Source organism: Cebus imitator, unplaced genomic scaffold (assembly GCF_001604975.1).
Source record: "Cebus imitator isolate Cc_AM_T3 unplaced genomic scaffold, Cebus_imitator-1.0 Scaffold112, whole genome shotgun sequence".
NCBI lineage: Eukaryota > Metazoa > Chordata > Mammalia > Primates > Cebidae > Cebus > Cebus imitator.
Genome location: NW_016107427.1, coordinates 2,888,343 through 2,895,501, shown reverse-complemented (window position 1 = coordinate 2,895,501; position 7,159 = coordinate 2,888,343).

The following is a 7,159-nucleotide window of genomic DNA, read 5'->3' as shown; positions in this document are numbered from 1 at the left end:
GTCACCAGGCCAGCCAGTCCCTCACTGTTCCAGGGCTGCGCCCGGGGTCCCCAGACCAGCCAGTCCTTCACTGTTCCAGGGCTGTGCCCGGGCTCCCCAGACCAGCCAGTCCCTCACTGCTCCAGGGCTGCGCCCGGGGTCCCCAGGCCAGTCAGTCCCTCACTGCTCTGGGCTTCCTCACCTGCACAAAGGGTGAGGCCTGCGCTTTCTGGAGGCCACACAGGCGTCCCTGAGGCACTGAGTCTGGCTTGTTTCTGGAAACCAAGGAGCAGGAGGACATTGATAACTGCCTCCCTCTGCTCTCTTTCCCAGGGGTGTGGCTCATCCATCCTGTGGTTTCAGATTTGCCTGGCGTGTTGCAGGACCGCCTGGCCCGGCAGCCTTTTCCCAGGCCTCACAAGGGCGTGGTGGGAAAACAGATGGGAAAACTCCATCGGCAGGGGCGTCGTCCCCAAGGGCTGCCTCCACCCCATGCCACGCTGGGTCCCTTGAGGGTCACGTGGGTCCTGGGAGGGGGCCTGTGACTCTTCCTGGGGTTGCAGCGATGGGGATGGGGTGTGGTGCCAGCCTGGCCCCATGGGTGCGGAGCGCTGTGGACCCCTCGGCCCTCCCGACCTCGCTTCCCTTTGACATACAAGCCTGCATGGCATGAATTCTGGTGACGACCAGCCGGGCTGGGCTCCCTGCGCCCCTGGCAGCACTGCCCAGGACTGCTCTCTGAAGCCACTCTCCTTTCTTCCTGGGGCTCCTCCCTCCCTCCTTTCTTCTCTGTTTTCCTACCTAAATGTTTATCCAGTCCCCCCTGCATTAAATACCCGTGCTGTGCAACAGATTACCATGAACTTGGTGACTTCGCCACCACTGCATGTCAGTGCCCAGTTGTAGACGAGGGTCTGGGAGGCACGGCTGGGCCGGCCCAGGGCTCCCAGGCTGAAGCGGGTGCTGGGCTGCAGGCACCGGAGGTGGGGCCTCTTCCGCGTCTTCTAGAGGGTGTAGTCTTGGCACTAGGCCTCCTGTTTCTCTCACGGGCCATTCCTGGGGTTCCCTCAGCTCCTGGAGGTGCCCACAGCCCCCTTCCCCAAGGTCCCCTATCCCCACACTGTGCTGCTTCAGTGCCAGCAGGAGAAATTCTCCCTCAGCTTCCTCGGAGAAGGGCTCGCCTGGTCAGGTCAGGTCGGCATGGGGCCTCCGATATGCAGCGACCTTTCTCCGGTTAAATTCTGAGCTATTCTTTTGCCCCTAGAAGGGTGTCTTCTATAGAATAGGGTCAAACCGTTATGAGATTGTCACAACAAGCTCTGGCAGGCACCTGCACTTGGCAAAAGAGTCAATTGAACTCCATCTAGACGGGACTTCACTGAAGGGGCCTCCGTTTCCCGTCTCCTTTGCAATCAAGACAGTTCTTTCCGGAGGGAGTGGATTCGGCTTGACCCTGGTCTCAGCCCAGGTTCCCAGCGACTATGTGCCAACATTTGGCGGGGGGCGGGGAGGTGCAGTCCCAGGGAAGTGAGGAGGCTGTGGGGAGAAGGGGAGAGGGAGGGACGGAGGGAGGACAGCTGACATCCTGGAGCGCCACGGGGAGCTGCTGCCTCCTAGAAGAGTTGAGCGTGGCTGCCTGAGCCCCGGCACGGTTCTGTGACGTCCAGTGTGAATTTGCCAGGTGTTCTGAGAGGCGGACGCTGGCAGGGATACGGACCGTTCCCGAGCTGGCCTTTCCGTGTGGGCCCAGATGCTGGTGCAGGTCATACTTCCCCTAGTGCTGCCCACACCTGGTCCCAGGGACACAGTTCTGAACCCACCTCTCACGGGGACATTGAATTGAACCTGACCAGCGTCTGTGTCCTGGCAGCGGAGGCTGGGAGGAGAGTGTCTGGGGCTGTGTCCAGGGAGGCAGGGCTGTCGCTGGGGGAGTTACGAACAGGGAGGAGCTTGCTGAACAGACTGGAGCAGCACGGGGGGCAGAGCAGGCCCGAGAACCACGTCCTCCTCCCTCTTTGGGATCTGGGCCAAGTCTCCCGGCCTCTCTGGGCCTTGGTTTTCTCCTCTGTAAGTATGTGGAGGACAAGATGACCGCTAAGACCTGCCTGGATCTGGGGTCCCGCCCCTGGGGCCTTTGCAGCCTGGGCTGGCAGCACTGCGTGGTGTGGGGGCCACTTGCAGGGGCTGCACCCCACCACATGGACTGGAGTGAATTCTTTTTTTTTCTTTTTTCTTGGTGTGAATTCTAGTTAAGCAAAGCCTGTGTTTCACCTGTCGCATAGACCGGGGTGAATTCTCCTTAAGCAAAGCCTGTTTCACCTCTTGCATAGACCGGAGTGAATTCTAGTTTAGCAAAGCCTGTGTTTCCCACATGGGCCCAGCTCCTGTTGCCCGGAAAGATGAGGACCTGTGCTTTCATCCGTCAGCATGTCCTGCGCGCATGAAGGTTTCACTGTCCTAAAAGCACCACTCCAGCGAGGATCAGAGCTTTCAAATGTCTCCTGCTGTCTGCAGCAGTTAAGTAGAACACCCCCCAAATTAGACCTGATTTGGAGTAAGGGTCTTTGCAGGTGTAACTCGTTGAGGGTCTTGTGATCATCCTGGATTTAGGGTGGGTCTTAAATCCAGTGACTGGCATCCTCATGAGAAAAGGAGAGGCCACAGAGAGACACGGAGAAGGCCACGGGATGGCAGAGGCAGGGGTTGGGGTGGCAGCCACAGCCGAGGAACCCTGCAGTCATCCGAAGTGGGAGGGATAGGAAAGGTCCTCCCTGGAGCCTTCGGATGGAGTGGGGCACTGTCCACACCTTGGCTTCAGCCTTCTGGCCGCCAGAACTTCGAGGGACTCCTTTTCTGTTGCTTCGAGCCACCAAGTGTGTGTAATTCACTACAGCGGCCACAGGAAATCAGGTGTCATTTGTCTCTCTCTTTTTTTTTTTGAAAGAGTCTCACACTGTCACCCAGGCTGGAGATCTCGGCTCACCGCAATTTCTGCCTTCCAGGTTCAAGCGATTCTCCTGCCACGGCCTCCCGAGTAGCTGGGATTACAGGCACGCACCACCCAGCTGATTTTGTATTTTTAATAGAGACAGGGTTTCTCCCTGTTGGTCAGGCTGGTCTCAATCTCCCAACCTCAAGTGATCCACCCGCGTCAGCCTCCCAAAGTGCTGGGATTACAGGTGTGAGCCACCGTGCCCGGCCAGTCACTGCTACTCGGGAGGCTGTAGCAGGAGAATTGCTTGAACCTGGGACGGGTAGGTTGCGGTGAGCCGAGATTGCGCCATTGCACTCCAGCCTGGGCAACAAGCGCGAAACTCCATCTCAAAAAAAAAAAAAAAGTGACCAACACATTTTATGAGATAATGTAATCTCAACACCAAACACACAAGGACATTACTAGAAAGGATAATTACTGGACAATCTTAATTATTAGAAAAATATTTTTAAAAACAGCAAAGAAAGTATTAGTAAGATTCACCAAGCAATGGATTTTATCCCAGGCACTCAGGGTTGGTAAACATTACAAAAGGTGCCCAGATGATCCACCTGTTACCACTCTCACCAGTTAAAGGAGAAAAGGCGAGTGTCTGTCTCAGCTGGTTCATAGCTGATATTCAATCAAATTCAACACAGCAATGGCCTCCAAAAAATCTACAGAAAACACTTGCTCGATGGCAAAAAATGTTAAAAGAATTACTTTTTTTAAAGAATTCGGGTCTTGCTGTATTGCCCAGGCTGAACTCAAACTCCTGAGCGCAAATGATCCTCTTGCCTCAGCTTCCGAGAAGCTGGGATCACAGGTGCGAACCCTCGTTCCCAGCTCGGAAGGGCTTCCTGAAAGTTAGGAACAAGCCTAGGCCTTCCCCTCTGGATGCGGTTGAGCTGAAGCTCGCTGGAGCTGGGGGAAGAGGAAAAGGGATGAAACGGGAAAGGTGCTCCAGAGAAGACACCTCCGTACCATCCGCAGCGGACCTGTGAGCCGCCACACCTGGAAATTTTTTTTTTCTTTTTCCAGCCCCATGCCCCCTCCTCCTCTCAATTTCTAAGAATGCCACTCATTTTTAAAACAGACGTTATTTTTTATTTTTGCCTTAATGATCCATTCATCTGCTGCTCTCTGAACAGTGAGTGTCTGCCGGGCTCTTGCCGGGTGTTGGGGATGTCCCTGGAGCTTCCCTGCCCCCAGCAGCAGGAGATGGAGGGGAGGGGCTGCGGGTTGCTAGAGGAGGTAGGGGTGCCTGAGGTGGGAGAGTGGCCGGATGGGGAAGGGAGCCATGTTGGCCGGGGACTGTGGGGTGGGGAGGGGGCTGACCATGGGTGCAACCTGGGCAGACGTGACCAGGACAGAGCAAGGTTACCATGGTCACAGAGCTGACACTGGGCCAGGGCAGCCTGGATGCTGAGAGCAGAGGGGCCCACGCCACCCTGGCCAGGCTTGCACGCTGCCGGGGAACAGAGGGGGCCCCACCTGGGCCAGCAGGTGACGTAGGAGTGTCCCTGTTTTCCCAGCACCGACTCCTGGTGCCCAGCAGAGACCCTGTTCCCACCTGGCACTGGTCACTGCGGCCCCAAGCTCTCACTGTTGGATAAACCCTTGTCTGCGGTGAGCTGTCTTCAGAGGCGAGCTCCGGGGTGAGAGGAGGTGGCAGTCAGGGACGCGGGAAACTCATTTCAGAGAGGCAGCTCGGAGGCTGAGAAACGGGCTTCTAGAACCTCATGCTAACGTGCCTAAAGGAGGAGCAGGCATGGATCTCACAGGCGCATGTGTCCAGGCCTCCCTCAGCGGTCCCAGGTCTGCTGGCTTCAGTGTCCAGGTCGGCGGGGGCTGGCAGGCCAAAGAAAGGGGGCGGGGCCTAACAGCAGTTCCTGCCCGGCAGCACCGCCTCTTGGCTGGTCTGTGTTTAGGCTGCTTTGAGCAGGATAAGCTCTTCTGTTATGAGAATAGGCACCTGGAAAGCAGACGCAGACCTGTGACTTGTCTTAACCCAGGAGCTTACACAGTGAGGACCCACGCACAAGCCCAGGGCCTCCACCTCAGACCCGCCGCCCCACGGGACCTGGCCTCAGACCTCACACAGCCTTGACTGCTCATCTTCAAGGCCCCAAAACTCCTATTTCTGGAGTCTTGCTCTGTCACCCAGGCTGGAGTGCAGTGGCACAATCTCAGCTCACCACAACCTTCGCCTCCTGGGTTCAAGTGATTCTCCTGCCTCAGCCTCCCGACTAGCTGGGATTACAAGTGCCTGCCACCATGCCTGGCTAATTTTTGTATTTCAGAGACGAGGTTTCACCATCTTGGCCAGGCTGGTCTTGAACTTCTGACCTTGTGATCCACTTGCCTTGGCCTCACAAAGTGCTGGGATTCTAGGCATGAACCACCACACCCAGCCTCTGCTCCTTTAAAAAAAAAACGTTTTTTGAGACAGGGTCTCTGTGGCTCAGGCTGGAGTGCAGTGATGCAATTATAGCTCACTGCAGCCTCGACCTCCCGGGCCCAGGTGATCCTCCCGCCTCGGCCTCCCGAGCAGCCGGGACCACAAGTGCAGCCACTGTGCTGGCCTCTGTTCTCTTCTCCACATGAGAGAAGCAGCCCGGGGCGACACCTGCCCAGGTCCTCCTAGGTCTCCTCAGGCCCCCTTGGGTCACCAGGCCCAAGGTCGGCTGCAGGTCGGGTGTTCACAGGCTGGTTTCAGGCTGGGCCTGCTGATCACACGACCTGGGAGGGAAGCCATGTCCCCGGAGGCCTCTTCCCTGGTCTCCGTGCCTGTCCCCAGGTAACCTCGGCCTCTGCTTTGTCTTGGATAAACTGTGGCCCCACAGAAGCTTCAGAAACTGAAACCCTGGGAGCAGCTCATCCCCCTTTTGCCCGTTTTCTAATTTGGTGCTCAGACAGCAAACCTGAGCCTAGGGTGTCCGTGCAGACGGGCACCCAGCCAGAGGCCAGGTCTTCCAGCAGCTCACATTGTCACCGGGACCTGACCTGCTCCCAGGGTTCCCGAGAGCCGTGGGACTGCCCCCAATGCCCAAGTCCCATTAGTGAGGCTGGGGGCTCCTCTTCCTTTGCTGGCAGACCGGGAAGCCAGGTTCGCCTTCCCCCTGCCCCACCCCCGCCTCCTCGATTCTTGCTGGATCAAAGGTGTCACAAGTCAGATTCCTTAAAACTGCTTTCCAAGGGAACCCGAAATATCTGTTTCTAGAAGTGTTGGCATTCAAGAGCTGAAGATGACTCACAGCCCAGCCAGTGTCTCCTCTTCCGCACCCACGCTGTGGGTTCTATTTCTAGACAGCCTGGTTGTGTGCGGAGTTCAGGGAACCTGGATCTTCCAGCGTCTTGTCTTAACTGGAACGTTCCATCAGTGGTTTTGTCCGGAGTAGCCGGTGCGCGGTTTGCAGCCACTCCCCTGAAGCTCGGAGGAGGTGATGAGCGCTGAGTGATCACAGGCAAAGCCACTTATGTTCCACGATGCTCCGCATCACCGGCCCCTGTACTGATGGATGTTTAATTGCATCGGGAGGTTTTCTGATGGAGGCAGGTGTGCGAGTGTGGAAATGGTCATCACAGAAGCCACGCTCGAGTTTGTGCTGTTTTCAGGAGGCCTTTGTCCTGAGCCCCGAAACCCACCCTGGCCACAGTGCTTAGTGACACCCCATCCCTGGACAGGAAGCCAAGGGCCAGAGCAGCCCCTGCCCGTGAGCAGTGAGGGATCTTCCAGCGCTTTCATTCAATCCATCCCTGTGTTCTTGTCAATGAAGTGAGGATGAGAATGTCTCAGAATCACAGCGCTCACCTCACAGGGCTATTCTGAGGAGTCAGAGGCGACACACAGAACATCGTGCACACAGCAGGCGCCCCATGCGTGCAGGCCCCTCCTCCATCAGGACACTTATCTGACCCTCCCCGACAGCACACAGCAGGCGCCCCATGCGTGCAGGCCCCTCCTCCATCAGGACACTTATCTGACCCTCCCCGACAGCACATAGCAGGCACCCCATGCGTGCAGGCCCCTCCTCCATCAGAACACTTATCTGACCCTCCCCGACAGCACACAGCAGGCGCCCCATGCGTGCAGGTCCCTCCTCCATCTGGACACTTATCTGACCCTCCCCGACAGCACACAGCAGGCGCCCCATGCGTGCAGGCCCCTCCTCCATCGGGACACTTATCTGACCCTCCCCGACA